Raw genomic sequence first — 12,176 nt, forward strand, 5'->3', positions numbered from 1 at the left:
AGCTGAACACCCGGTATACCTTATATGACGTGTCAACGAAATGTCTGAAACATTAATGTCAAAATTGAAAACAATTGTTGGTGTTGGAAACGCGTGTGACTACGCATAACTATACCACGGACATGTTTTTCGTATGATATCAATAAATTAACAACGTAAAGTCACACAGACACGAATAATAACGAACAAATGATTTCTGTACAACATAATATATATAACAGGTAGGTACACGAACCATCCAAACAGCCATGATTAATGCACTACACGTTATTTGCATGTGTGTATACATAGTTTGGAAAAAAAAAATTAATTTAAATGTCCATACAATATTTTTCGTGCTGAAACATAATATTACGATTATTAAACTCCGATGGAGCGGCGTACGTATCGATATATTATTATATCAACCGGGTGGTTACATTAACTGCGGTAAACAATCGTTGTTATGTCAAAAAGCAATAATACATTTTCAAAATTATATTTTAACTATTCTCTGTGATCATAATTTTTTGTTTTAATTTTTTTTTTAATGTTGACAATGTCAATTTGACATACATTTTAAATTTTAAATGCCATAGTTTCGTATTTTACTTATTGTGTAAATATATATGTATATATTTTTTTTTTTTTGAAAGACGTTAATACTTTTCGACATAATGATATAATAATTATCTATACTGTTAAATTATTGCTTTTTTAGTAGGTCGGCATCGCAATACGGAAAAAAATCGTTGATCGTACTTTAGGTGTCTACGTCATAATAATATTATCATCATATATAAATATTATTTGAAGAATATAAAGTGCCTACCTACGAGACAAGATTCAGATAAAAGCAGAACGTATAGGGAAACCGAAAAAACTATATTCGTGCGTACCTACATACAATAAGTAAGATGAGGTATACCTACAACAAGATGTTTTCGTAAGACGCGTGGGGTTCTCGGATTTTTTATTTTTTTTTCGTGATAAATCGAAATACAAACTTACAATAGCGTCGCGTACACAACGAAATGTACTTACTAACCGAACCGTGTGTGTATATACTTATATATATATAATATATATATTGTAATGATGGTGCATTTGGTATTCGAAACGGGTTTTTTCGAACGTGTGTCTATGTGTAGTGTTTGCTTGTGTAAGTATAGCCCCAACAGTATAGAATTACGAGAGCTCGGTGCGCATATATATACGTAGCCAATCAAGCGGTTTATATTAAATTACCCGCGTGCCCGTCCAATATCGTTGGTATGTGGTTCCGAGAAGAAAGGGGTGAAAAAAGTTGACGTGCAGCGTGTGTGTGTGTTTTTATTTTTTTACCATCCTTTGGTCGGCGGAAATCGAGCAAGGGAATAAAAAACGGTATTCGAAATACACAACGCGACGCGTCATTTTAACACGGGGTAAAAAAATATGAATAAAAACATTCTAACGTTTGAGGTCGCGGCTTCATATAATAAATAATATTATGGTATTTCATTTTTAATCTCTAATCGATTACGCTACTGTTTGGGATTTTTTTTTCGTAGTGTCTACAATACAGATTACGTATTTCGTGCGCGTATCACGCGCATGTATGTCGTATTGTATTAATTTTGTTTGTATATATTTATAAAATAATAATCTGAAATTTCGTAATTGGACGTGAGCCGAAAACGCCGGCACGTTTTTCTGTGCCGGACGCGGATCAATCCCTGACGGGCTTATCATTTGAATTAATTTATGATGAGTGATGATTATCCGGGCAGACGTATTCGATTTTGGTTTTTCGTTTACATCTGGATTTTGAGTGCACTGTGCGCACACACTGAAAAATATAACCATAGTTCAGACAAAATTATACGCGTATCACAAGCGAATTCCTAAACGTGAAATGTATTACACGTCACGTCGCGCGTGATGAGAATGCAATAAATATTATATTCGAAGGTGACTTAAAGATACCTGCAGTCTTAATAACAAAAAATATAACTATTAAAATTATGAAACTATTTCAAAATGTATGTGAAAAAAATTTCTTTGTGGTGCCTATGCGGTTTTTTCTAAATTTAATTCGGGCGAATTATGATATTCCGTAATTCGTATGCTGATTTTCTGACAAAGCATATATTTGAAAATTGTATGTATAGGAACGATCCCCATTGAGTTAGAGTGGCCAGAGGCGTTAAGCTCTATTGAATTTCGCTGTCAAATACACGAAGATATCGTTTTTGGGTATGAGAATAAATATGAAATAGAGTTATAAGTCTTAAATGCAAATTATTGATATTACCATCTCAGATCTTAGTCTAACCTAGAGTATACAGTACCAGTTATTAGTTATTACTATATTTACCATACCCGACGCGGTGGTCATTTAACTCGTGAATTTATATGATATAATGATATTATATATAAACAGGACGCATCAACCATCAAGAGTCAGCTGCCAACGAAGGATAGGTAAGAGGACTGCCATGGCGATGGTATTATTCGTATACCGATCGAATTTATAACTATACCTACACATATAATCGGATATAGGCCGTGTGTTTTAGAGAGTTCCAGATAACATGCCTCCATGCGTACCTATAGCTTTCTGACATGCTGCCATTTTCAGAGAACTGTTGAAAACTTTTGATAACCGCGCGGGGTTGGTACATGCAAGTTCAGATACATGTTAATACCGTTTCCAATATACTTTGGAAAAGTTGGCGCGCGTGCTTACCGAGGAAAACGCTTTAATTAGACATAACATTACTAGGTATATCGATAAATAATTAGAGATCACCGTAAACGTTTAAACTTTATTAATCGAGATGAATTCAAAGCGAATCGAAGAATCAACCGGCAACAGTGAAATAATTGGATTTTGCGATATTTCGTATATAATATTTGACTTTACGAATTTGAGCGCGTCTAAATATTATATTTTACTGGCATGGTGCAAGAGAAGTAAAATAAATAAATACCACCAAGAGTAAGTTTAAGTAAAAGTTTAATATTTCAGCTAAAAGTCACCACAAACGTTATATAATACACGTTTATTATTTATAATATTATATATATATATTTTGTTCCGTTTACAATGTCAACGTTCCGATGCTAATTACGGAATAATACGTAAACTTGAACTCGAGATGAATAGCGCCTAAGTATGAAATGCATAATATTTCTGAAGACGATGATGTAAAACGCCGAACACTTGAAAACGAGATTTGCAGCCATTGGTGCATATTATTCAATTAATTAATTATACACGGCACTAAACTACGTTATTGAAAATCAGAGACACGTACATTAGCACGTACCTACTCAAGCCGACTTGTATACACACAAGCCTTTTAACAATAATTTCAATATTGTCGAACGCACCAAACGGTACACGCATTACCAGATTGTTCGAAATGACGTGATCAATATAATATATGAAAATCAAACTCGAAGCAACACAGCCGGTATAGGGTATATTATGATATTTGTTTTTAATTATATTTTATTAAACTAACAAGATGGAGGCGGGAAAAATAAAACAAAATTACACACTCTGATAATAGTGTCGTTTTATTTGGTGATGATATGAATAATTAGGGTTCTTCGACTTGTCAAAAGCCCGATTACAAAACAAATAATACTTCATCATAGATAATAAAACTATAGGATTCGTTGCGGTGTGATATTATGTGATTGAAAATGTATCGTATAGTCCATGACCGTTGAAAAACATTATTTATTTTGGTCCACGGAGAGGTATACGAATATTGTAAGTTGTGAGTATACGGTATTATACTTGGTATAGTCGAAAGTGCCGTACAAATCATAACACTATGTTATTGTAATATAATATCGTATAAGCTATAATAAGCATATACAGAGTCGTCTTGAACGTTTAAAGCGTCAATCTATAATATTGGTGCCGTTGGTCGGCACAGGCGCTGATCTGAAGCTTGTTTAAAATGTTGGAGGGAGGTGTGTAGGAATATATTTTATGAGTGAAGTACAATGGAGACTTGGCTTTAAAGAAATCGTTAAAAAAAAGTCAAGGGGGAAAGGGTGACCGCCACTTCGCTGGATCGGCAGCTGATACAAATCGGACGAATAAAATAAATACAGGGTGGGCCTCCGTGAAGTAATCCTTTCGGAGAAAACGGAAAAACCAGGTTGTCTAACCCGTACATATTATTATGATACGGTTAGACAGTTGGTACATATTTATATTAAGTTGTGACTTTGAATCAGCGAGATGGAGGACGGGCCGAGTACAGCTCGCGAACGAATTTCGGATCGCTCTTCCGCTCGTCTAGACTTTCAACGTTTATAAATAATTCACCGCTGGTTCAACATTCCGCTTTGGAATATGAAATTAAAAATACCGGCGGGCCGTCTAAAAAACAAAAATTAAAATGGAAGACACCGAGAGAAATCAAAATTGCGCTGAAGTGTAAACGACATCTGTAAACGGCATGACTCGGTAAGACGATAATTTAAAAACACACACACGCACACACTACATGCATATTGTATACGCGCAAAAGTCTTCCTAGTTTTTGGCGACAGTGGCGACGGGCAAGGGAGGAGAAAGAAAAAAGCACAAAGGTTTTCGCGGGCTCCGATTATATTATTATTATTGCGTGTAATCTGTATATTATCATTATAATATTATAATATACGTACCTCCTTATATATAGGGATGTACCTGCGTATTACCAACGGGAGCGTTCTTAATAAATTATCGCAACTACAACTACTGTACTGCACAGTATATCATGACACACACGATTTAACGACGTTAAACTAAATTATATAAATATAATAATATTATTATATCGTATAATATGCGTGTAGGCACTGTTAACGCATTGCGAAAACGACCGCTAAGCTATAATGTTACACGCGAAAACGTCGCCGCGCGATTTATAACGGACAATGTTGTGCACATTACCGCCGACGTAAGTAATAATAATATTAAATTTTTACTGTGGGAAAACGGTAGGTACGCGCGCCGGTTTTATATATTTTTTGATAATTATTATCATTATTGTCGTTGTAATAATATTATTATATAATACAGTAGATATACCGTTACGACCGCGACGCATCGTAACGATTTCGAGCTGATATAATAATAATTATTTTTCGCTTACGGACTTTGTACATTATAATATTATTATTAGGTATATACATTAATTATTATACTATTATATAGATGGGTACGCCACCGCTGCGACCAACGACCACGACGACGCGACGTCGTCGAGCGGTACGATATTAATATTGTACTGTTACAAGAATTATTTGTATATTATTATGTTGTTTTTTTTTTTGTTTGTTTTGCAAAGGAAAAGTATGTGGAGGGCAAATAAAATTACTAAACTCGTTAAAATTTAAATATAGTAAATAAATATCTATAATATTATATATATTGTACATAGCTGAATAACCCAGCTTTGCATGTCTGTGAAATTGGGCCATGTGCAGTATTTTTTTTTACGGCAAATCCTATATAGTATATGAGCTATATTGGTGTATTTTGAGTATATCTCAGTTTTAGTGTACCTACCTCAATTTATGGATAAATCGCCGTCAGTGTACCTAGCTTTGTGAAATAATTTGACCTAGATAGGCAACCTGCACAGGACGCGGATTGGAGACCAAGTGCACTTGGTATATTTTTTAACGTTATTTAAACAACTTACTCTATAAACTTTTCCGATATCACTCTATTTCTCTAAAAACAATTTCTGAGATTTTCGTAAAAATTAATCTAGTAGTTTTTGAGTAATTATAGCTACTGCAAACATACATTTGGTTTCAAGAATTAATAGTTTCTTTAATCGATGCCATGTAAACGTTACGAATTTCTACATGCTTGTACCTGATCTGGCTGAGTAACTAAACAAATGGTAACCATTTTAGATATACGAGTATATAAAAAAAATTACCAATGACTTCTATTACTATTATAATTTGCAAATCAATGACAACCATTTATAACCAAAAAAAAAATTTCAATTTCCACCGTCAATCTTAAAATCCTTTTTGAGGGTCTCTTTAAAATGCGAATTTTGGAGAATCTTTTCTTAGTAGGTCTCTAATTATATAAAATGAAACTGCTGACCAAATTTCATACTCATATCTTTGGTGGTTCCGGCTAAGCGATGATGAATCAGTCAGTCAGTCCCTTTTATATATATATATATATATATATAGTATTATGTATAAAAATTTATTATTATACTATTATCGGCTACGATATCACATAAATATGTATATTATTATAGTGAATAATATAATGCGTATTATATATGATGAATTTTTGCCGATAAATCTACGCGTATAACGCTTTTAAATTGATAAATATTATAGCTTTTTCAGAATCCGTAAATCATCAAGTCGAGCGCGCTCTTTTTCAAACAATATATATTATAATATTTTTATACTTAGCTGATGATGTTTTTTGAAACATTTTGCCACCACGCATGTCCGTCTATATATTGAATATAAATTTAAATATACCCTCTTAAAGCTGGTACAATCAGACATAAATTATGAATATATAGTGCGACTATACCATCACAATGGTAATATAATAAAATCACAATTTTCTCCAAGATTCCAACAATTTATTATTTTTTCTCCTCAACGACATTTGACGATTTACAGAGTCCGTATTTACATGAATACGGTTTTAACTAGTTCAACTATAATTTCATTAACTTTAAATCGTCGATATCTTGTACTTTTGCTTCGATTCCTGAAATGTCCTATCTATAAACAACGTTTGACTTAAATGTTTCGTGAATTCTCGAAGTTCTGATTTTATTGAAATCGATGTGTTATTAGGTTCCTTGTATCTATGTATTAGTGTATCGAAATAAAATATAATATTGTTACAATGTTACCGATTAATAGTTTATCTAAATGGTTTACCACTCACTATATTCTACTACTTATTTATTTAGTTATCCACTCCGCACTCGCATAGTATAACTTTGGGGCTTCGGTAGGCCATCGGTTTTATACATTTTTTACGTTTACGTATTTTTATGTTATTATTTTTCAAATAAATATGCAGTTGAGAGACTTGTTTCTCCACTTTGATTGTTTTGTTTTTTTTTGGTTTTTCCGATATTAAAACGCGTGATAAAAACGTTTCTAAGACCTTATTGATCCTATGGAGAAGAGGAACGAGAATGTACCAATACTGAACACCGACATATAAGTAAAAGGTGGACGTGAGGGCTTCCGATCGCATAATATGGTTATTCGAAATGGTATGTAGACGATACATATATGTAGCAAATACAGTACAATTTCTAAGAAAATATAAATTGCAAATCGAAAGCAAAAATCTCAAGTCCAAAATTCTGGTAAATCCATATATCTAAAATCAATAGTAGAGGTACATAACGTATAGTCAACATAACTTGTATAACGATGCTTCACTTCTACTACAGTGTTTTTTTTTTACTGATTTATTTAATTGGTGGACTCGGAAAACAAACAATGAAGTTTATATACATACAATGTCATATAATTTAAAATAAAGGAAAATTCTTAATAACGATAATTTAACGAAACAAATATTTGAACTATATAATATACGGTATACGATTTTCGGAGAAAAAAATATTATTATTTTTCACAACAATTATTTTTTTTATAATTTGACAGACAATACCTACATGGATTTAAACGTCATCAGATTTGTTTCTACGAATCTGTTAATTCAAACTGGATTAAAAAAATTCTCGTGATAAAATTATATAATATATGTAGTTACCATAATATAGAAGCATATTATATAATATACAACCTGGTTCCACTGTATTATTAATAGGGGTTATAACTTTGTAGTCCTTTTATCCACACAGACGCACAGTAGATGCTTAAAGTGTCCAATTAAACGCCCCCTTTGCTCTCCCCCCACAGAAATCCTACTGTCGCCTCCATATTCATTATCAGAGTTGTTCGACCATGCCAACGTTTTAGGTAGGTATACCGGAAATATCCTTTGAAAAAAGATAGTCAACCCAGTTTGCTGCCCATTATCACAGAATTAAAAGAAACTTCCTCAAATGGCTAAACAATTTTCCATCCTCTATTATTAACGCCAAGTGCAAACCAACCAACGGGCGTCCAAATCTTAATTACAAGCAACTTTACAGCAAAGCTGGTAATATCTGTTTACTCAGTGTCATTAGACTGACATTAAACATATTTTAAAAATAATCCAAGTTTAAACTAGTCATGACTTTTATGGAATATATTACTTTGTCAGAAACTTGGGTTTTCCCATTCCTCGGGACTATGCTCTCGCTAAACAGAAATGAATTAATATAATATGTTCTAAAATAATAATTAGTATTATTATACTAATACAGCATATAATTTTAAAATCTTGTATAATTTCAGTATGTCTGAGTTCCTTTATATCAATAAAGAACAAATATATATAATATGCTCGTACAATATATTGGAACGAAGTATGCACACAATTTGTGTATGTAACTTTTTTAAATTAAAAATGCAAATATAAATTTACAATTTAATGTCGAATTGACATTTCGTTGACGTGGTAGATATCAAATCTACATCATAAAGACTCGATTGAAAACATTCTATATATAATACATAAATGTTAGACTTTGGCATCAAACTTTGACGGCAAATGGGAAATGATTAAATTTGATTGGTGTAAGAAACGGCGTGGAAGTGAAATATCAAGGATAGGCGGAGGCAAATGTCTGCGTTCGTTTAAGTAATAAAATTAGACTTATTTAATCTTAATAAAATAAATAATAGTAATAAAAGTATAAAATATAAACGCAATATATATTTTATGCATACCTACATATATTTTAAGAGGTCATCTGATCCCCATGTGTTGTCTGAGTCATACAAACGTAAAACATAGCAAATTTGCGTTTAGTAGAACCGATTTTGTGTTGTTAGACAATTGGAGTGTATTGTTATACTTAAAGGTAAGAAATTATGCGAATTTTTATTGGATTTTTTACGATATTTTAATTTGTATGGGAGTTAAAAGCATACTTACACTAACCTATAGCCATCTAAAAAATTTTAATATATATCATCATAAAAACCGGCGATATTTTTCTTTACTTTAAGTTTGATAATAATATGTAAATCCAATTTAATATTAAAGCTAATACCGCAAAATTGGTTCTGTTGAATGGAAATGTCCAATGGTGTACGGAGACAACACACAAAGTCCTACTGTCCTGCTAAAATCAATAACGCATTATTTTTATGCACGAATTCCCTATGATAAAAATGGTTCATAATTTATGGATTTTGATTAACAGAAATTGTTCATAAAGCGGATTAAAAAAAAAAAATTTGCTTCATTATTATGATCCTACGCTGTTGGATGTTTTCGTTTGGTTTCCTTTTTTTTGAAAAAGGAATTCGTAAAACATATTTATTTCTTGTAAATCATATTAACGTCGCTGTTTTAAAAGTTTAAAAATTTAATTGAGTTCTTGTTGGGATTACTGAATAGGACATAATAAGGTACACCGTGGGCATAAGTATTATATATATACAACAATGAAAAACAAGTAGGTACCTACGACGATTTTACAAGTTTTGTGTACGCATCATATATTCATTGATATTATTATAAATTTTTTTATATTTACACTACCAACGCAAATTTAAACACTGTAAGCAACATAATGTTTTGTATTGTCCCCCGAACACAGAGACAGAGTGTACAATAGTCGCGAATATTGTTGACAATACATAAAATACAATAGAAAATGAAGAAATATCCGTGATGTTTCGACTTATACTTGTATTGTTAATTTTAATAAACGTGGGCCATATTTTTCGTCTTAAAGTCTATTATGCCGTATAAAATGTCTTCCACATTTAATATTAACGACCCAAAACGCCGTCGCGGACGTAATAAATACAAATAAATTAGAACTTTTTATGACATTAGACATCGCCGTATGTATCTATACATTCGACAAAGTACGCCTTTATTATATCTGTATATTTTATATATTATTTTCTTTTTTTCTTCTTTTTTTTTTTTTGGCAAAAGCCCCGTCGTTTAACCGTAAACAGCTGAACAAATAAAGTTTTCGTCCCATTATCGTCTCCCCGCTACCCAAATAATCACTGTAACCCTATCGTTTAATGGCTTTCTCGAATCGTCACGCACCGGCACAGACCGCAGGGTTTGAAAAATCTACTGTCAAGTTAAGAACCATAGTACGAAACTCGGTTTTCACCACCGCAGGCAATAAAATAAACTATTTTCTATTCTTCTTACGCAAACGTTTTGGAATATGTTTTTCCAAATACACAGCGCCTAAACTCCGGTGGAACAATAATAAAGAATTTTGGTTAAATAATAAGGACGGATATAGGTACCTACCTCCTACCTATATTATATTTGTCAGTTGTTCCCTACCAAGCTGTTTTCCTAAATTAATAACGACTATTAGCAATAATAATGGTATTAAATATTGTTTGCAATGTAACCGGACACCTAATAACAAACTGTACAGAAGTAGAAAAAGAAAACATTTCAAACAGACTCATATATTATTATTCAACCCCACGGAGTAACAAAACAAAAATAATTCATGAAATGTGAGTAAAAAACGAACAACTGCAGCAGTGTTACTCGACTTAGAGCTAATACGCATCAGATCAGCCTTATGATATTATTTGATACCTGTATACATATAATAATATGTTTGTGAGTTTATGTCGTGCACTCAAAATGGTATTTGAGATGTCAACATTTTTAAATTAAAAAAATAATCATCAACGCTGTGTATATAAATAATATTGATTTTTTTCTCTATCTGTATATTTTGGGGTTTAAAATATCGTGTTATATGCACGTGCGTACATTTGAAAAGTGAAAATAATAAGCCAGGTAAATATTTGTTCACACTTGAGTTGATTAATAATGATATTTTCACTTAAAAAAAACTAAAGATAATTTAATTTAAAAACTATCATTTGTTAGTTTTCTATAGTAATTTCAATAAAAGTATACAATATATAACATAATATTATGTCAAACGTAAGTGTTTTTAATTTTAAGAGTCGAGAAACAAAGGAATTATAATAAATACACTTTTTCTTTAAAATTATATTACCCGATAACAATTTATTATATTATGAAATTATGTAAAACATAATATGTTATTACACATATTAGTATTTCATAATAGTATGTCTTTTTATCAAACACAAGTTATATTTATATTTTCTTTTGTACAACGACGACAAGTGTATAAACATTATTTATTTCGTTTTTGTGTAAGTGTATATTTTTTGATACTTGTACGTAATTCGACGGTGTATCGATTTATTTTACACTGTTATTAGTGTACTGACACATACTTTTTATTCCGTTTTCTATATTATAAATGTTTCATAATAATTTTCTCATTGTATGGAAAAAAAAACTCTATCATGAAAATATAAAAGACCTACTATTATCTACACATCTTCATATTATAAAACCCGCTTCCCCTATAATCACATAAATTTTTTTTTTCTATCATTCCAATAAAAATATTAAACTGAACAATATTTAAAATATAGGTACTGTACCTACCTAATACAATATTTTTATGATATAACATTTTTACTTTATCCTTAGATATAATAATAATATAATAGATTGAACCGTACACGGTTTTCAACAGGTCGTTGTCACTCGTCATATCATTTAATTGTACATATTATATTCAAATATTACAAGTGTAACATTATAGATATTGTGTTGAATAATTTTACCTTATGAATTGTTTAACGAGACAGATTAAACGTTCATTCATCTCACATAGAAAAAAATCTCATTATTTAAATAAAGATGAGGGTTGACCTTTTTACAATTAAAAGTTAACGTTACCATATATACAAAGAGAAGGTTAACACGTTAGTATTAGCTAAGGTTGATATATTATATTTTAAGTATTAAGCTAATGTTTTAATATTTAAAAAAAAAAATATAATATCAAGACATGGCCACATAGGTCACTGGTTGACAAAAGGTAAGTCTGAATTTAATGATTTTTTTTTTCAGAGATTAAATTTTGAAAATTCAATCCAACAAATACTTCTGTCAACGAATTGGAAGTTGAAAATTTTGTTAACTCGATAATTTTAAATTGTTTTTAGTTTTTTTAGATTCTGAG

Source organism: Acyrthosiphon pisum, chromosome A1 (assembly GCF_005508785.2).
Source record: "Acyrthosiphon pisum isolate AL4f chromosome A1, pea_aphid_22Mar2018_4r6ur, whole genome shotgun sequence".
In the NCBI taxonomy this organism is placed as follows: domain Eukaryota; kingdom Metazoa; phylum Arthropoda; class Insecta; order Hemiptera; family Aphididae; genus Acyrthosiphon; species Acyrthosiphon pisum.